This window comes from Chiloscyllium punctatum, unplaced genomic scaffold (genome assembly GCF_047496795.1).
Source record: "Chiloscyllium punctatum isolate Juve2018m unplaced genomic scaffold, sChiPun1.3 scaffold_542, whole genome shotgun sequence".
Classification (NCBI taxonomy): domain Eukaryota; kingdom Metazoa; phylum Chordata; class Chondrichthyes; order Orectolobiformes; family Hemiscylliidae; genus Chiloscyllium; species Chiloscyllium punctatum.
In genome coordinates, this window is record NW_027310276.1 from 72,501 (window position 1) to 79,640 (window position 7,140).

Sequence of the window (7,140 nt, forward strand, 5' to 3'; positions counted from 1 at the left end):
CCCTAACCCGCACATCCCTGGGCACTATGGGTAATTTAGCACGGTCAATCCTCACCCTAACCTGCACATCCCTGGGCACTATGGGTAATTTAGCACGGCCAATCCCCCACCCTAACCCGCACATCCCTGGGCACTATGGGTAATTTAGCACGGCCAATCCCCCACCCTAACCCACACATCCCTGAGCACTATGGGTAATTTAGCACGGCCAATCCCCACCCTAACCCCCACATCCCTGGACACTATGGGTAATTTAGCACGGCCAATCCCCCACCCTAACCCGCACATCCCTGGGCACTATGGGTAATTTAGCACGGCCAATCCCCCACCCTAACCCGCACATCCTGGGCACTATGGGTAATTTAGCACGGTCAATCCCCCCACCCTAACCCCGCACATCCCTGGGCACTATGGGTAATTTAGCACGGCCAATCCCCCAACCTAACCCGCACATCCCTGGGCACTATGGGTAATTTAGCACGGCCAATCCCACCCTAAACCCGCACATCCCTGGGCACTATGGGTAATTTAGCACGGCCAATCCCCACCCTAACCCGCACATCCCTGGGCACTATGGGTAATTTAGCACGGTCAATCCTCACCCTAACCTGCACATCCCTGGGCACTATGGGTAATTTAGCACGGCCAATCCCCACCCTAACCCGCACATCCCTGGGCACTATGGGTAATTTAGCACGGCCAATCCCCCACCCTAACCCACACATCCCTGAGCACTATGGGTAATTTAGCACGGCCAATCCCCACCCTAACCCCCACATCCCTGGACACTATGGGTAATTTAGCACGGCCAATCCCCCACCCTAACCCGCACATCCCTGGGCACTATGGGTAATTTAGCACGGCCAATCCCCCACCCTAACCCGCACATCCCTGGGCACTATGGTAATTTAGCACGGTCAATCCCCCACCCTAACCCGCACATCCCTGGGCACTATGGGTAATTTAGCACGGCCAATCCCCCAACCTAACCCGCACATCCCTGGGCACTATGGGTAATTTAGCACGGTCAATCCCCACCCTAACCCGCACATCCCTGGGGCACTATGGGTAATTTAGCACGGTCAATCCCCCACCCTAACCCGCACATCCCTGGGCACTATGGGTAATTTAGCACCGGTCAATCCCCCACCCTAACCGCACATCCCTGGGCACTATGGGTAATTTAGCACGGTCAATCCCCACCCTAACCCGCACATCCCTGGGCACTATGGGTAATTTAGCACGGCCAATCCCCCACCCTAACCTGCACATCCGTGTGCACTATGGGTAATTTAGCACGGTCAATCCCCCACCCTAACCTGCACATCCCTGGGCACTATGGGTAATTTAGCACAGTCAATCCCCACCCTAACCCGCACATCCCTGGGCACTATGGGTAATTTAGCACAGTCAATCCCCACCCTAACCTGCACATCCCTGGGCACTATGGGTAATTTAGCACGGTCAATCCCCCACCCTAACCCACACATCCTTGGGCACTATGGGTAATTTAGCACGGTCAATCCCCCACCCTAACCCGCACATCCCTCGGCACTATGGGTAATGTAGCGTTTGTAATAGACTCTAAAACTTAGCGAATCCGTATTGGTATGAAGTCTGAAACAGAGGGGCCTCAATCGTGTCAGGAACGGAAAATCCACGTGGGGAATGTCTATCCCGAATGGCATTCCCATCAGTGGATGCCACCCTCTACACTGTCAGTATTGTGGAGGCTTCAGGAATGTGCGGTGTCCTGGGTGGGTAATGGCGGGCTGAGACATCGGGCTTATCGATTGGTCAGGGGAATGGAGGGTCAAGGGGCAAGTGGACTGAGGGTTGTCTATCGGGAATGGTGGTCGCCATCGCTGAATCCCTCCAGACTTTGTAGGGCGTGGTCCTGTTCGAAGGGGGGGGGGGCGTCGGGGGTGGGTATTGAAGTCCGAGACGGAGGCATTCCCGATTAAGTCGGGGAATGGAGTGGGGGGTCACGGGGCTGAGGGGTGTTACCATCGGTGACTCCCTCCCACATTCTCCAGGCCCTGGGCTCGTGCGGAGTCCCCATGCGGAGGGTGGGTATTGAAGTCCGAGACAGAGAGGAGTCTGTCCTGCCCGACGAGCATCGCTCAGAGGGTGGGGAGGGTGGGTATTGAAATCCGAGACAGAGGGGAGTCTGTCCTGCCCGACGAGCATCGCTCAGAGGGTGGGGAGGGTGGGTATTGAAGTCCGAGACAGAGGGGAGTCTGTCCTGCCCGACGAGCATCGCTCAGAGGGTGGGGAGGGTGGGTATTGAAGTCCGAGACAGAGGGGAGTCTGTCCTGCCCGAGGGTGGGGAGTGGGGGGGGGGGGGGTGGTAGTGCGGCCTTACCTGAGCAGGTGATGTCGACCCGGTACCCGCTGTAACACGCCCCGCCAGCCCAGCTGAGCGACTGGCACTTCCACAGCAGCTGCTCGGTGCCCAGGCAGTAGACGTGGTTGAGCTGGGCCTGGTCCCGCACCGCGGGCCGAACGCTCCGCCCGCTGGAAGGTCCGGACGAAGCCGCAGCCGAGGTGACGGCACACCACCTGGGCGGCCCCGATGTTTCCAGGTGTCCCCGCACGCCATGGACCAGGTGCCGTTGTACCGAACCTCCAACGCCCCCGCGCAGTCACCGTCCTTCTGGGACAGACGCAACTTCACATCGTCTGGGGGGGGGGGGGGGGGGACACAGAGAGGAGGAGGTGGTCACACAGAGACAGAGAGGGGGAGGGGAGGGAGGGAGAAGGGGAGGGGGGGGAGGGGGAGGGGGAGGGGGAGGGAGGGGGGAGTGAGGGGGAGGAGGGAGGGGAGGGGGATGGAGGGGGGGAGGGAGGGGGAGGGAGGGAGAGGGGGGGAGGGGAGGGGGAGGGGGAGGGGGAGGGGGAGGTGGAGGGGGAGGTGGAGGGGGAGGGGGAGGGAGGGCGAGGGGGGGGAGGGGAGGGGAAGGGGAGGGGGAGGGGGAGGGGGAGGTGGAGGGGGAGGGGGAGGGGGTGGGGGAGGGGGAGGGGAGGGGGAGGGACCTGAAGGCATCAGACAGAGGGAACTGACCCCATTGAACCTCAGGAGGCAGAGGGCGGCCGATTCCATTCCACTCTATTTGATTTGGTTTGATGCTGATTTCCTTTGATATAATTTGATCAGCTTGACTTGATTCGATTTGTTTCTGATTGGGCTTTTGGTTTGATGTGATTCTGGTCTGATTCTGATTTTGTCGGAATTGATTTGCTTTGTTTTTAACTTGATTTATTTGATAGGATTTGATTTTGATTCTGAATTGATTTGATTAATTTGATTTGATTAGATACTATTTGAGAGATTTGATCTTATTCTGATTTGATTTGTTTCTGATATGATTCTGATTTGAATTGATTTGATTTGATTTAATTCTGATTTGATTTGATTTTTAATTCTGATTTGATTTGATTCGATTCTGAATTGATTTGATTAATTTGATTTGATTCGTTACGATTTGAGAGATTTGGTCTTATTCTGATTTGATTTGTTTCCGGTTTGATTTGATTTTTAGTTCTGATTTGATTTGATTCTGATTTGATGTGATGAATTTGAGTTGCTAGGATTTGATCTTGTTCTGAGTTGCTTTGTTTCTGATTTGAATTGATTTGTGTCTGATTCATTTTGTTTTCGATTTGATTCCGATTTGATTTGATTTGAGAGATCCGATCTCATCCTGATTTGATTTGTTTCTGAACTGATTTGTTTTTTTTTCCAATTTGATTTGTTTTTGAGTTGATTCCGATTTGATTTGATTTGATTATGATTTCGTGTGAACTGACTCGACTTGATTCGATCAGATTTGATTCATTGGTGTCACCTTTACCCGTGATTTCAGGTGAAGCATTGATTTTTTTTTGTGGGCAATCCAGACAAATTACCCCGCCCACCAGGACACGTCTTACAATCTATCCTTAACGACTCAGACGCGGGGCTAAAAAGGGGTTTTACTGACATTGCAGACGGCTCTCGCCATGAAGAAATAACAAAGTTATAAAGGGATCGGGATAGTCGAGGGGAACGGACTAACTTCTGTCAGCTGGGGTTTAACATTAAGCGTGAGGTTAGTCATTTGGGTCAGAGGTCTTGGGAGAAAAGTGATGACAAATGGGGGGAAAACGTCAGGGTGTTTCCGTGCAGTGGGATCTGGGAGAGCTTGAGTCTGAGTCACGGGACGCTAGTGCGCAGGTACAGGGCATTTACGACGAAAGGGCTAGAGTCTAAAATAGGGCAATACTGCACAAAGGCGTTAGTGTTTCTGCACTCGGCGTAGAGTTTGAGTCCCCTTGAGGTGAGGAGGGAGGGAGTTGTCTGGGAGCCAGTTCAGAGAAAAGTGGGAGAGTAGCTAAAGTGAGGTTGCGACTGTATATGCCATTGGCATTTGCGCACCCAAAGTACTGTGTCGTAATTTGGTTCCCCCTTTACTTGAGGAGAGAGGGAGGTGTCTGGGAGCCAGTTCGGAGAAAGGTGGGAGAGTTGCTAAAGTGTTGTAGTTACCGTACAAGGCTTTGGTGTTTCCGCACCTGGAGTACCGCGTAGTGTTTTGGTTCCCTTTTGACTTGAGGAGGGAAGGGGGTTGTATGGGGGGGCCAGTTCGGAGAAAGGTGGGAGAGTTGCTAAAGTGTTGTAGCGACTGTACAAGGCAGTGGTGTTTCCACACCCAGAGTACCACGTAACGTTTTGATTCCCTCTCTACTTGAGGAGGGAGGGGGGTTGTATGGGGGGGGCCAGTTCAGAGAAAGGTGGGAGAGTAGCTAAAGTGTGGTTGTGACTGTATACAGCATGGACGTTTCCGCACCCAAAGTAATGTGTCGTATTTTGGGTTCCCCCTTTACTTGAGGAGAGAGGGAGATATATAGGAGCCAGTTCAGAAAAAAAGTGGGAGAGTAGCTTCTCCCTCAGTCGCCCTCCCTCAATCCCTCCCTCTCCCTCAGTGTCACCTCTCTCCCCCTCCCTCCGTCCCTCTCGCTCTCCTTCTCCCTCTCCCTCCGTGTCACCTCTCCCTCCCTCCGTCCCTCTCGCTCTCCTTCTCCCTCTCCCTCCCTCAATCCCTCCCTCTCCCTCCGTGTCACCTCTCCCTCCCTCCGTCCCTCTCCCTCCCTCCCGCTCTCCCCCTTACCCCCCCCCCCCCCCACCCCCGGTCCCAGGCTCACCGTGGATGGTGATGTTGATCCTCGCGCTGAGGGAGGAGTTGATCCACACCCTCCCGGAGGTGAGGACCTGGTAGCGGCAGACGTAACTGCCCTCGTCCTCCTTGCTGAGGTCAGTCAGGTTAAAGAGGGCGTAGTCGGCGGGGCCCGAATCGGCAGCGGAGGCCCTGCCCAACTGCAGGGCTTCGGAGCCCCCCTCCCGGAACAGGAAGAACCGGCAGTGCTCAAACACCTCGGGGACCTCACAGCGAAGGGACACATCCTGGCCCTTCAGGAACACGGCCGAGCGACGGCTGAAGGAGAGGGAGGGGGGCTGGAGCAAGTCTGGGGGCGGAGGGGGAGGAGGGGAGAGAGGGGGGAGAGAGGGGGGAGAGAGAGGGGGGAGGGAGAGGGAGGGGGGGAGAGAGAGAGGGGGAGAGAGGGGGAGAGAGGGGGAGAGGAGAGAGAGGAGGGTGGGGAGTGAGAGGGGAGATAGAGAGGAGAGAGGGGGGAGAGAGAGTGGTAGAGAGAGAGGGGGGAGAGAGGGGGGAAGGAGAGGGGGGAGGGAGAGAGAGGGGGGAACGAGAGAGGGGAGGGGGAGAGATGGGAGGGGGGAGAGAGAGAGGGGGGAGAGAGAGAGAGAGGGGGGAGAGAGAGGGAGGGGAGAGAGAGGGGGGGAGAGAGAGAGGGGGGAGAGAGCGAGGGGAGAGAGCGAGGGGAGAGAGCGAGGGGGAGCGAGCGAGGGGGAGAGAGCGAGGGGAGAGAGCGAGGGGAGAGAGCGAGGGGGAGAGAGCGAGGGGGAGAGAGCGAGGGGAGAGAGCGAGGGGGAGAGAGCGAGGGGAGAGAGCGAGGGGAGAGAGCGAGGGGAGAGAGCGAGGGGGAGAGAGTGAGGGGGAGAGAGCGAGGGGAGAGAGCGAGGGGGAGAGAGTGAGGGGGAGAGAGCGAGGGGAGAGAGCGAGGTGGGGGGTTGAGAGAGGGAAGAGAGAGAGGGGGAGAGAGTGAGGGGGGAGAGTGGGGGAGAGAGAGGGGGAGAGAGGGGGGAGAGAGGGGGGGAGAGAGAGGGGGGAGAGAGAGGGGGGAGAGAGAGAGGGGAGAGAGAGGGGGAGAGAGAGGGGGGAGAGAGGGGGGGGAGAGAGAGAGAGGGGAGAGAGAGAGGGGAGAGAGAAATGGAGAGAGAGGAGGAGGTAGAGAGGGGGAGAGAGGAGGACAGAGGGGGAGAGAGAGAGGAGGGGGGAGAGAGAGAGGGGAGAGAGAGAGGAGAGAGAGGGGGAGAGAAAGAGGGGAGAGAGAGGGGGGTGAGAGAGGGGGGAGAGAGGGGGGGTGAGAGAGAGAGAGAGGAGAGAGAGGGGGGAGAGAGAGAGAGGAGAGAGAGGAGAGAGAGGGGGGAGAGAGAGGGGGAGAGAGAGACAGTGGAGAGAGAGACAGTGGAGAGAGAGAGAGGGGGGAGAGAGAGGGGGGAGAGAGAGGGGGGAGAGAGAGGGGGGAGAGAGGGGGGGAGAGAGAGAGAGGGGAGAGAGAGAGGGGAGAGAGAAATGGAGAGAGAGGAGGAGGTAGAGAGGGGGAGAGAGGAGGACAGGGGGAGAGAGAGAGGAGGGGGGAGAGAGAGAGGGGAGAGAGAGAGAGGAGAGAGAGGGGAGAGAAAGAGGGGAGAGAGAGGGGGTGAGAGAGGGGGGAGAGAGAGGGGGGAGAGAGAGGGGGAGAGAGAGAGGGGGAGAGAGGGGGAGAGAGAGGGGGAGAGAGAGGGGGAGAGAGAGAGGGGGGAGAGAGGGGGGGGAGAGAGAGGGGAGAGAGAGGGGGGAGAGAGAGAGAGGAGAGAGAGGGAGGGGGGAGAGAGAGGGGAAGGGGGAGAGAAAGAGGGGAGAGGGGAGAGAGAGGGGAGAGGGGAGAGAGAGGGGAGAGAAAGAGGGGGTGAGAGAGAAGGAAAGAGAGAGAGGGGAAGAGAGAGAGAGAGGGAGACAAGGGGGAGAGAAAGGGGCGAGAGAG

The 7,140-nt window shown here is 57.2% G+C and overlaps 1 protein-coding gene across 1 annotated transcript in view; it reads right to left on the reverse strand.

The window, feature by feature from the left end:
• LOC140473194 (uncharacterized) overlaps nucleotides 1-5,498 on the reverse strand; it is a gene marked incomplete at its 3' end in the record, with an annotated part of 75,539 nt that extends 70,041 nt beyond the window's left edge. The window contains exons 1-2 of the mRNA XM_072567570.1: nucleotides 5,182-5,498; nucleotides 2,366-2,682 (exon numbers count right to left, since the gene is read on the reverse strand). The remainder of the gene's footprint in view (nucleotides 1-2,365; nucleotides 2,683-5,181) is intronic.
• Between the last annotated feature and the right edge of the window lie 1,642 nt (nucleotides 5,499-7,140).